Raw genomic sequence first — 12,985 nt, forward strand, 5'->3', positions numbered from 1 at the left:
AAATCCGTGTCTGATTAACACGCCTCCTGCGACTTAATAAGTCGTTAAGCACGCGAAACGAGGCGGGTTCGCAACTACCGATAAAATTACCATTACTACCAGCAGAGAAATCCAGTAGGTGCTTCGTAGCGCACGCACACCGGCTTCCCGAGGCAAGGAAAAAATGACTTTACATCGGGTCTACGTTTAACGAAATACCGCACACCGTGCTGCCACTCGTACGAGTAAAGCGACGTGACGAGCACTAATAACTATCCAGTACGCCGTCATTCTTATCGAGTCGTTCCATCAAAACCGAGGTTCTCTCTTTCAGCTGATATAATGGACACCTATACTTAACGGTAATTGCCGCGTGCATCTCGTCGTAATAACGAACCGGTGAACAACTCGCGCGGCCCACGGCGGAGGAACGCTTGTTTGCTTGGCCTTCCCTCGAGGCCTTGCCTCCGCTTCAAATCAAACAGAATTTAAAAGAACCTTTCGTCGTACGCTTCATCCTCCGTCATCCGTATAAGCGTAAAGTCCCTTTCGTTCCACCGGCGAAATCCACCGTCTTCTTAAGCCAATGAAATTTCAAAGCACGATGTCTCTTTCCAGGCAATCTGCTGCGAACGAGCTTTTCCGTAAATTACCGTTTTCCGCGATCAAATCTGCCGAGTAAGAGCAAATATTCGCGTCGTATCGTCTTTGTCCGTCTATCGTTCCGCGAACAACACTGCCCGAATAGACGATCGGTCGATTCTCTGTGGCTTGTAGGTATAGCGTAACTGCTGCACAAACGCGTCTCGTAGCAGGGCAAACGAATCGCACAAAGGGCTCCACCCGTGAATAACATTAGTCTAAACATGGTTCGGTGTTTGGACGGCGAGGCTTGGTCTTAATCAAAGGCATCGAATAGCGCGGCGTGACGACGCCCGCTAATAACGTGTATACGACGTCTTCGCCGCGCTATCGACCTGTTCCATCACGTTCTGTGTCCTCTCCGCGTTAGACGCGATACGTGTACTTAGCCATAATTGACGAGAGCCGGGGACGAGTCACGCGAACCCGCTCTCCGACAGCAGTTTAACGTGGCTTTGGCGCATGTGCGTTCTCCTCTCGTTGCACCGCTCGCTCGTTCCCTCCGGACCGCTGCCACAGCCGCTGCCACCGCCGTCATCACCGTCACCCTTGCCGTCGTTACCGTCGTCGTCGTCGTTCACGTCGTCGTCGTCGTCGTCGTCGTCGTCGTCACTGTCGTCGTCGTCGTCGTCGTCGTCGTCGTCGTCGTCGTCGTCACCGTCACCGTCGTCGTCGTCGTCGTCACCGTCACCATCGTCGTCGTCGTCGTCCACGTCGTCGTCTTCGTCGTCGTACACGTCGTCGTCCACGTCGTCGTCGTCCACGTCGTCGTCCACGTCGTCGTCGTCGTCGTCGTTGTCGTCGTTGTCGTCGTCGCGAGGGGTAGGGAACCTATCTATTTTCCCCTTCTACGCGCCTCCGGCATGTACTCACCAGCATCGGGAACATGCCGTTGAATTAACCCCACTCGCGTCCATCGTACAGCCCTCAACACGCCCTCGTGCGTTTCGTTGTCTCTCTCCTGTTCAAGGTTATCCTGCCTGTTCCTGGTACCACCACCCTTCTGCGCTCGTTCGGCTCCGTGCCGCTTCCGTTCCAGTCCACGCCTCTGCCCCGTTCTGATTGGCGAACGAGTTTCGACGCGCCGCGACGCTGATCCCCGGGACCGATTTATATCTCGCGGCTGTTCGCCACCGCCACCACTGCCACCATCGCCACCCCTCTTCGTCGCGAAATTTTTATGTCCAACGGGGGTTGCGCCAACGCTTCGCCGCGTCTCACCACCCTACGCTACACGCCTATTTTTCTCATCTACGCGCCAGACTCCTACCTCTGGCGAAATTACGTGGCCAGGCACTGATTTAACGAGCTTTCCTCCGAGATTGCTGATGGATCTGTCTCCGTGGACGAAAACGCGCGTCGAAAGCACGAACCGACCAAGGGGATGGAGAGAACGGAAATGAAAATCGCTGGATAGAACGCCTCGTCGACGTTTGATGCGACGAAACGATCGTCGAAATCGAATCGCTGCGCCGTGTCGTGCGCATTATTTATTTATTTAGTAGGTTCCGAGCTCACATTCCGCGGTACAAAGAAGAAAAGGGTTTACGACAACGAATGGTAAATGTATAGCAAAGAATACGGAAAGAATATAAATATACGAGCGAAGATGCGTAAAAATAACACACAGTTAAGAGTTAAATAATTGCAAAGCTGTCCGCGTCTTAATTTACGATATGGTGCTGAAAAGAGATCGACTCGTTCGCAGATACCATCACTGTCACCAAACGTGAGTTTGAACTCTATCGGCTGTCCAGTTTCCGACGAAACTGTAGAAACGCTACTTCCCATAGAGTGCGAAGAAGTCGTGCAAACTGTCGCTTTTGTGGCTGATCGAGGCAAATAGGTACCGCCGAACGACCAGGAGTCCTTCGAAACTGGCCGATGACCGCGACCAATCGAACGAACGACCGGTCATCGTTAACTCCTGCGAAGGTGCCGGAACTTCGAAGCATCTCTTAATAGGCACGCGACCCCGTACAACGAAGATGGCTGCTCTTCGACTACGAGTCGGATGGGGAACAATCGGAGCAGCTTTTCTATTTGATTCGGCTGTGTGGAAGGGGTTCGTTCTCGAGAGAAAGTCGAACAAAAAAAAGAAGAAAAAAGAAGGAAAAAAGACGACGCCGAATCAAAGTGGAAACTACGACAACGTCTCGAATTTGTTAAATCGAACGAGAGCTTCGGTTTGAAGAGCGAATATGGTGGTATTTCGAGATATTAAAGAATTTTAATTTCTGGTCGGCTATCTTTTAAGAAAGGACTTCTAGCCTGGCACGAATTCGATCAGCCACTTTTCCTTAATGCACGAAGCCATTTCGCTGACACGGCCAGACAATTCCGGGAGCCAGAGTTTTCGCTTTGTCGATAGACTAATGACACCGTCGAGGGCGTTTAAACCAAACTTGCTAGTCTTCCGGTTCTACACGCTCCTTACACGCTCTGGCGGAAAGGGAATTCGTGTTCTATCGCTCGGAAATGATTCGATATAGCTCCGGAGAACGTCCGACCCGGCGGAGCAGCTAGGGTGCTGACAAATCGAGTCTCGTCTCGGTCACCGTGAAACTCCTCCGAGATTCTTTCCGTTCGCCCTACGATCGATACCGCCTTTTATCGACGAATCTTCGACTCTCAAACCGATTATACGTTAAAACCGTACGTATTACTCGAAATGGAAAGATTCGCCTTGCAACCGCCGCCAGATCCAGCCGCTCTATCTTTGAAATTCAGCCCGAAACGCCAAAAGTGTTCGAGCTTGTTCCGTTTAGAGAAGAATCAGGCCAATCAGCTTTCATTCTCCTCGTCTCTCGCCGATTCCACAGCCACTCGTCTCGCTATTATTAATTTCCACAGGGTTTCCCACAGATTTGCAGAGCTTCGTAGGCGCGACGAATCACCGCCAGCTTGCGACATGTAAATCGAAAATTCGACGATGAACTCGAGGAACTCGTTCCGTCTCGTTTCACCACAATCCGTGACTGTTTCTCCACGATTCCGCCTGTCTCTCTTCACCTTCGTATTCTATGGCAGTTAGACACGCTTGCCTACTTCGGGCAGTATCTATGGGTGGGCCCAACGATGGCGTTCGACGCCTACAGCCGTGTTTCACCGGAGAAAGAGCCCAGGTAGAGACGCGAACACGGACATCGCTCGAGCTCTCCGCAGGCGTTTATTTGCAAGCGTGACTCTGGGTCCGATCGATTCGCGATACTCCGAAACGCTCGCCGCTCTCTTCCACTCGCTCCTACCGTACGAACCACTCGTCAAACACGCGCTCTCTATTCGTTCGCACGTACAAACAACGATTTTTGCGCGGTGTTGCTCCACGAAGGCGAACAAAGTTGCCGAGTTTCGGAATCTTGCCGTTTTTTATCTTAGCGGGGACCCCTAGAACGATATCGGAGCGTTGCGTCGAGATCATTATGCGATCGGAGATCGTCCGCGTTTCGAGATCGATCAACGCGCGAAGACCCGTGTACGGTCAATTTACGTCTCTGTAAACTGGAACTGTTTCGAAATTGCTGGATATAGGTTAGCGAGGTACCGTGTAAATTTGGAAAAAGTTGATTCAGACAGGGAGAAACGAGAAACGACAGAGAAAGAAGAGGAGAAAGACACGCGCGGGACGATAGTCGAAGCTGGTAATAAAGGACGTCTACCATCGAGAAGATAGGAAACGGGTACCGTATCAGTCACGCCCATCGATACTAATAAATCGCCGTGGTTGCTACCGACCGATCTATTCTACCGAAACGACCGAAAGTCGTGACACGAGTGGAAGCGATCGGCCAATCAACGATTCTCGACGGTTGTATTCCCTGTGTTCGAGACGTTGCCTCGAGGCGACGCATGTAAATTATAAATTATATAAGAATCGGCGAGGTACCCGTGTAGAAAGCATGCCAACCAACGGCCAACGACTCCAAACTATTCCGATAGTACGAATTTTAATCTCCTCGCTCTTCCAAAGCGAACGTATCAATCTCGCCGAAAAGCGATCATCGTCCGTCCATGCTGAAGAACGGTCGTTTCCTCGTCGGGCAAAAAACTTAAACGTCCTTCATTTTCGAACAGTTTAAGTTGCCCCTTCCTCCAATGCATCGAATGAAGCTGTCGACGGGCACACCGTAACCAATACACGCACACGTACTCGCGATATAAGTCATTCCTCGCAATTTGACGTGTAGTTGGAGCCGCTTGCCCCGAGGGGAGCCGGATACTCCATCATGCTGAGTTACATAAATCTCTTCATCGAATGACCCTAATAATTGGCAGAGGGATATCGATGGCGGGCCTGTCCTTCCGGAAAGGCATTGTCGGCCTAGTTCGGGGCGGGTTTACAGAGAAAAGGACGAGTGTGTTCTATTCCGGTGGTCCCTGTTTGCACCGACTTGGCTATCGCACGCGTTTGCCACGACGCGCGTATTTCCTTCTCGCGTTAACGCGTCCAGCTTGCCATCGATATCATTCGTACAGTTATAGTTTTACACGGTTACGCGTATTATTTACATAGTTGAAAGTTACGAAGGATCCGCAAGTGGCCCGGGATCCGCTCGTCGGAGAGACAAGCGTCGTTCTTCGTTGAGAGAAATCGTGGATGCTCGCGATATTTTCGTCGTCAGGTAGCGGTCGATATTAACCGCAGTTCACTGTGCGCTCACTGCTCGGTTGCCATACGACGTCGTAAATTCCTCGTGTATTTCCTGTTGCGGTTACCGCTGCGTTTTCAGCCGGCGCAGTTGCAGCCGAGGTAACATGGCGACGTGTAGAGTGATCCGGCTAATCGACAGGGATACGATTTTCAAAATTACCCTTTCAACAGAAGAAGCTCGTAACGTTCGGCAATAAACGTCTCCTTTTTTACTTGCTGCGCGTAAAGACGATCCACCGTTCATTCGCGTTTCTCTTTTCATTCATCGCTGCGGAGAAACGCGTGAGTCGAAACCTCGCGGAATCAAACGGACGACGTCATCGAGCGAAGAATGGCTTTGAATCGGCATCGCTCCATCTCATCGTAAAACCAAAAAACACAAAAGGACATCTTAGAGGCAAATTTAAGAGCGCAATTTCGACGCAAAGTAGCGCGTGGCGACTGGTGACAAGAGGCCTCGTACTCTGGCCGGTTCTCGTACGAGCGGAGCCGCATTCAGCTCGTAATTGTAAGGCTCAGGGTGGTCAAACATTCGAGATGTCCCGGTTGTACAAGAGCCAGCGGCGCAGCCCTGCCAGTCAATTCCAACTCCATTTAGGCTCCATTTAGCTCGAATCAGTTTCACTAACCACTTTTCGAGAGGGAAGGCGGGTTTGCTCTCTCTTTCCATACAGACCATTCACGGGCCGATTCACGTTGTGGATTTTCGTCAACCATCGACGCCAACCTCGAACGCTCTTTTGTACGGCGACTCGTCCGTGACGTTCCATCAATTTTCCGTTGCGGCTCGCGCCTCACGCCGTCCCTTTCCCCGCTCGTTTCACACAATCGAACCGAAGGGTCGCTCGTCGATCGCGCTACGCGACCAACCAGGCCTCTGCCGACCTCTCCAAGTTAGTCGAGCCAACAACGACATCGGCGTGAATTCGTCATGCTCAGAGAGCGTGATTCGTCCTCGCCAGCCACTGAATAGTCGTTGATGACTTGATATTTCGAACGTGCACGGAACGACGACTCTAGGCGCCCGTATTACCCGGCAGTCGTTTTGTTCGCGCCTCTTTTTTCACTCATCGAGGCAAGAGGAAAGAGGGTGCCGAGACGTTTTAACGTAGATTAAAACGACGCGTTACAACGGGCAGATTTCAATTTGGCCGCATCAGGGCCGGAACGCCACCGGCATGACGCCATCAACTTCCGTTGTTTAGGTCGCGCGATAGATCCCCGTGAGAACGAATTTTGCAACCAGCTGATATCTTTTCTCCAACGACTACTCCGTGTTCCGATACTCCGGTCTCCTTTTCTTCTTTTCGTTGTCCTGTTCGTTGAATGTTACGCGTAACGTGGAACAAAGATTGGCATTTATTTATTGGCAATTAGAAAATTCGTTAACGTCTTTTCGAGAAACGTCGTCTCTTCGACGGAAGGAAAAAGGAGGATTTCGTAATCGTCGGCAAAAAGGCTAGAGAACGGGTTTCGCGAAACTCTCGGTGGACGAGCCGAGCAGGGATTTTCGTAGATGCGCGGCCGGCCGACCTACGCCGTTCTACGTAGCACCGTTGAAAAGGTATTACACTTTAGTGGTACACAAGTTAAAGTAAGTATATAAAAGCAATTCGTGTGTGGCCCGGAGATGGCCGGTTCTTCACCTCGCGAACGAGAAGTCGGTTCCCTTTGATGTTCTGCCTACCCGCGTCTGGTGGGAGTCGCTTCTCCCGTCTCCTGCCCCCACCCCGCAACCCTTCGTTCAATCCCTTTACCCGCCACGCTAACTTCTCTTCCCTGCTTCCTTCTCTCGCACCACATCCCGTCTTCGTCGCCCTTGCGAGTTCTTTTCCACCGCGCTCTCCTCGTACATTTCCTTCATCGACGTTTTTACACCTCCAACACACGCCTCGCGATGTGCTTACGCTTTATGCTCGGCTACCTGAGATCGTGACCGCGATACGTCTGATAAGAAATCGTGGAATTCCTCTTTCTTCGAATTACACGAGCGTAACGAATCGATCGAAGTTTGCTCGTTGAAAGTTCGATAATATGGTGCGAGGAGAAATCATCGGCGCACCAGCTGACAACGGTCGATTTAATTAACGGCCATTATGGCACGTCGTTGCGATCGTCCCGAGCACGTTCCATTACCGCTTTGACATTTAATAAATGCGCTCACGGCGCACAGCACACGTGCAAGCATCGGCCAAGAAGCGGAGTTGTCGACGCTCTAATCGTTGCATTATATTTAGACGCGAGCCCACGCCAAATCACCGGTGATTAATGGAACGTTACGACACTCGTGAACGATAACAAAACGATAAAGGCCGTGTCGGAGCCGCGGGATCGTTCCATCTACGCGTTTTCTTTTCTACCTCCGGCCTCTAGCGACTCGTAGTTCCAGTCCTCGCTAATTCTACGAGCTAATATACAAACAGTCGTTGGAATAAGCACATCGTTGTCGGACGTAAAAATCGGCTGCTATTATCGACCGATCGATCGGCCACGTGCCTAACCAACGACCGCTAAACGGCGTAGAGCAGCAAATCGCCAAATGTATCCAAGTCGGATATGAATCCAACGATCCGATAAGAATATCCGAGTCAATGATGTCGGATCCGTAAAGTAAACTTCGACTTGATCATCGCGTTGAATCGCGGTTCAAATTTTGCTTTATCGCGGTTTGTATCAACGCAAAGTCGACTAATTACAGAAGCGCGCGTGATCGTGAATCAAGCCGGTCGTCGACGACCGCGCGTACCGAAGGTGAAATTAAAAATTATCTACGAATTAATTAGCGCGAACGCGAAGAAAAAGAGAGAGAGAGAGAGAGAGAGGCCGCGTTAACGAAGCGTGTCAGCGTTTGTCTATCGCGAGCACGGCACCGCTTCGCGTTGCGCCCGAGGACAGAGCGCGGCGCGGCGCCGCGAGAGATTCGAGAGATACCCCGAGGGAGGGTTCTGCTTTGCTTTCAGAATTCCAGCGTAACGTGAAATTAAGAATTACACAAGCAATTACCTTGCTCGGTTAAAAGCCTAACGTGGTGTATCATCTTCCAATTACGCGGCTCGCACGCGGCTCGCAAACTCTCCGATGCGCTTCGCGCTCGCGCATACTCGCCCCGGATACCGTTATAGTTTCACGGCGAAACGACGAGGGCCGCGCGATTACACGAACTATCGAAAGATTGATTATACGGCGGAGAGTCTTTACGAGAAACTTTTGCACCGGACCGAACGTTCTCGACGGTTCGTTCGTTCGTTTGTCCGTCCAGTCGTAGTCGAGGCTGTAGTTACGAGTTCTGAGAACTCGATCACGAACCAACAACTCCAAACAGTCACGGACTATCAAACTGATTCAACATTGGCGCGAGCAGACGAGAGAGAGAGAGAGAGAGAGAGAGAGAGAGAGAGAGAGAGCGCTGCCAGCTGTTTTATTCCGATAGTTTGCAAGTTGCTCGGAGCGGTGCAACACCCACGCGGCCCGCCGCGACAGCTCGATCGATGATAAATCGTCGCTCGACCACGAAAACCAATCTCGTTCCGGATTCTATGTTCCTCTCTCGTTTCTCCCGCGGCCGTTACTCCAATGACCATCTTTACGTTTCGATTCCTACGCGCGACAAAAGTGAATTGGATCCTCGCGAGAATAATTATTTCACATTACGATTTCACCATTGAAAATTGAAATTATTTTTACCGTGCTTTGGTTCGGACATTTTCCATCCGCGTGTAATATTCTTATCTCTCGCGTGAATTAGAAAAATCAACGTCTCTCTACGTAAACCTCTCGTTCCGTCGTGTGGCGAACGAAACCGAACCATCGATAGATCCATCTAAGCCCGAGTTCGTTCCCCCGGGAGCCAAACTAATAGACGATCCTTTCACGGACGAAATCGCTCAGTCCTTCGACGAAACTGCGCAACAATTATACGCGCGGCACGAAAAGTTTCCGCCAAGTACGGATAATAACCGGCGGCCTGCTATCTGCATCTCCGACCGACGCTCTCGCACGTCCATCAGGATCCTACGGTGGCATCTCGTACACGGAACATTTCCAACAATTTACCTCGGATGAGACAAACTTCGTGCCGTCTTTCAGTAGCGGGAACCTCGACCGTTCTAATGACATTTTCTAATCTCGATTGCGCGTTCGTGTCGACCACTCGTACACTCGAGCGCAATCGGCACGAGACTAAAGAAAGAGAGAAACGAATGACACGAGATTCGAGATGCAGGAACGAGCAAGAGGCAATCGAGGTGTATTATAATCGACGGCTCGCAACATGGTGTATCCGATTTTTTCCGCGGATTAATTGCCACCGACGCGGCTTTTTCGTCATTAAAATGATATTATACCTGGAAACGCGGACGGCGGACAATTTACATGCGGGGTGGCGCGGACACGATAATGGAGAGAGAAGCAGCGCGAGCGCAAGGGGAGGAAAGCTGTACGAGACGTTACGGGATTTCGTTGATTACCTCGGATCGCCTCCGTGTGGATCAACGTAGATGCCGATTTCCATGCTAGACACGGACCCCATCTCGGATCGTTTTAATTACGTTGTTCGCGTTTCCTAGAGACGCGGCGAAGCTTTCGTCGCCGAAAGACAGAAACCAACTTGTGGCGTAGAATCGAATTAGTTTGTTCGTACGACGAGAGTTATATCGATTCTCGACGCTCGAGATCGTGGTTAACCACGAGCGTGTCCCGAGTCATAGATTCACCGTTGTATTTCTCGTTCCGTCTATAAGATCGTTTAGAGTTTCTATCGCGGTCGTCTTGCTTATAGTCTGCCGTGGATTTCTGTAATAACTCGTACGAGTTTCCGTATCAAGTATTCGCAGGAGGGTGAGCCAAAGTAGACGAAAGAAGAGAAAGTAGAATTAACCGTCTGCCCTCGGACTGTTTCTTAAGATTCTTCGGGAACACGACCGTTCTTGCCGAACTTGAAACGAAACTCGATCGTCGAAACAGAAAGGACAGGAGAACGTAACGTTACGATTTGATTCGCGTCAGGAAAACTCAATCGTTTCCTCGGAATAGTTTCTCTTAAGATTGCCAGAGAACGGAATACGATTCCAGGTAATGAACGTTCCACGAAATAAAAGTTAGCCGTCGAAGAAGAGAGAAGAGAGAAGATAGAAGAATCGTAACGTTACCAGTTCGTGTCAGAAACAAATTCCGCCGATGCAGATGAGTTGCAGTGGCAATCAGCCGAGTCTGGCTTAAACCTCTTTTTCGATTCGGCCTAACAACGGTAATCTAGCCGCGGCCAATTTCCACCACCTACGGACGCCATTTGCGGCTCGCATTTTACCGATTCTCGTCACGAGAGCGTCGCGTAACGTCGCATCGCGTCCTACCAATTTCACGGGGCATCGCGAGAATCGTACCGCGCCGTATTTTCAGCTATCGGCAACGACTTTCCCGATCCGAATATAGCGTTGATCGGGCCGAACGCCAATAAATAGCGAGTTTTCGCGTACGATTAACGCGACTGGTCGCTTGCGGCGTGTTCCGAATCGACCTATCGAAAGAGAAAGCAGGAAGAATAACAGGCTGAGGACAGATATCTACGATGCACGCGTATTTCCTACTAACTACGAATTACTATAGCGCAATCGGGTCGCGGCTGAAAACCATAATTTCATCGTAACGTGGGTGTATCCTCGTAAATAGGATCCGCGAGTCATCGATAAAGTACACAAGAGCGGCGCATTGTGTTACGCGATCGCCGTTCTACCTGACGGTGTGCCGTTGTCGCTAAATATAAATTATCCGTTTGCGATATTCACGACTTCCCGTAAGTTACGGTATCGCCGTTCTGCGCGCATGTGCCGCCTTCCGACTCGTTGTCGCGTTTCTCTTGTTCCATCGTTCGTCACGTAGCAAAACGAAGAAAACGAAGGAAATCCCGTAGATACGACTTAGGAATATGGTAACGCGAGGGTTCGATCCACGCCGTCGATTAACGACGGACGATCCAATCGCGAATCGTCGCACCAAAATGGCGACTCGATGTACCACCTTAACGTATCGCCTTGTTCTCGCGTACGTACCTGACGCGAGTGTACGGGGCCAAGCCTATAGATAAAGAGGCTAACAACCCTCGTTGTTTAACGCTGCACGGCATGGAACGCAACATGGCCGACGTCGTAGACGCATCAAATATTCAAGAAATCGAGCCCTGTCCCATTTGCCACCCTCGTCTACCTACCTACCAGTTTCTTCCAATACTTTTGATAAAAGCCGGTTGCTCTCCGTTTCTCGTTTCGTTCGGTGCCATTTTTTATCCGCAAGGAACGCGTAAACGATTCGAAAAGCTACGATCTACGATCGAATAGAAACGACGAGAAATAAACGTCGACGGTTTGGACTTTGGCTAGGAATAAGAACAACGACAAGATCCTAAAGCGTTTCTCGCGACGAGTAAAATTCGTTACGAAAGCGGAAATTAAACGACGTAGGAAACGATAAGCGGGAGGCAGACAGGTTGTGGGGTTGCACCGCGTCCGCCATCTCGCAAGCTGCTGCACAACGCTGTCATTTGCAGCGTAATTGCCTTCCGGTTACACACGTCCAGTTCTGCGTTCGATCCGACGCTTTGTTTCATTTTGCCGACGGTGTTCGCAGCTTCGTGCAAACAAACAGACGGCGCCCAACACGGCCGACAATTACCACGTTGCCCATTGTGTCGCGTAAACGCTCCAACAACTTTAATAAACGGCAACCGTTCCAATGGCCATCCTTTTGCTTAACTGCCGCGCCTCCTCCAATATCTTCCAGCCGATATTAAGTAACGATGTTACGCGTTCGCGTGCGTGCCTACACAACGATCGGTTGAAAGGTTGAATATGAAAATTGCTCGTCCTCTAGCTCGATTCATCAGAGAATGATAAATGAAAATGGTACTACTTGCTCGTTTATCTAGACAACGGCTTCCAGTATAGTTAGTCTCGTTAATCTATGAACGACGCGAAGCTTTTCTGCTTATCTACGTCACCGTCGACGAATGAGCCGCCTAGCCTGCTTACGAGCTTACGAGTACTTTGCGTGCACGCGGGTAATCGGTCTGCTATCATTAACACCGGAATGTCAGTCACGTAGGTTTGTCGAACGATCGCGGCTTTCTGGTAATCGTCGCGGTTCGCAATGGCGGGGACTGAGGACTGGGGACTGACGGCCGACGACCGACGACCGACGACCGACGACCGACGATTGACGGTGTAGCGAGTTAAACAGGATTACAGTTACGAACGTAATTCGATAAAATTACGCGCAGCTATCTGATTCGCGATTAGATGGACACGGAGATCCGAGGAAAAGGCTATTAAGCTTCGACCAACGTTTCCGTTTCATCCGGTAATCTCCATCTAACAGCTAGAACGAAGCACAATTCTTCCGCAATTTCCTGTTAAACGTTTAATTACGAATTCTTCCACTTCCGAGGTCGATTACAACGAGGAAACGCACACCATATTGCTCGTCCGTTTCTTCAATTTTCGTTAACCATTATACGCTGATACGAATTTTCAAACGTTAAATCTAAACACGCAATTGCAACGACCTTCTACGACTATTTACGACGGTCTTTATTGCCAACAACTCGTATATCCTTCTGCTCACTTTAACCATATAACGACACCAACTCCATGATCCCCAGTTAAGACCACGGTACAAACGCGAACCAACAAACAATGGTGCTTCAAAATTCTCTACACCGTT

The sequence above is a fragment of the Bombus flavifrons genome, chromosome 8 (genome assembly GCF_040668555.2).
Source record: "Bombus flavifrons isolate JBK064 chromosome 8, iyBomFlav1_principal, whole genome shotgun sequence".
Classification (NCBI taxonomy): Eukaryota; Metazoa; Arthropoda; class Insecta; order Hymenoptera; family Apidae; genus Bombus; species Bombus flavifrons.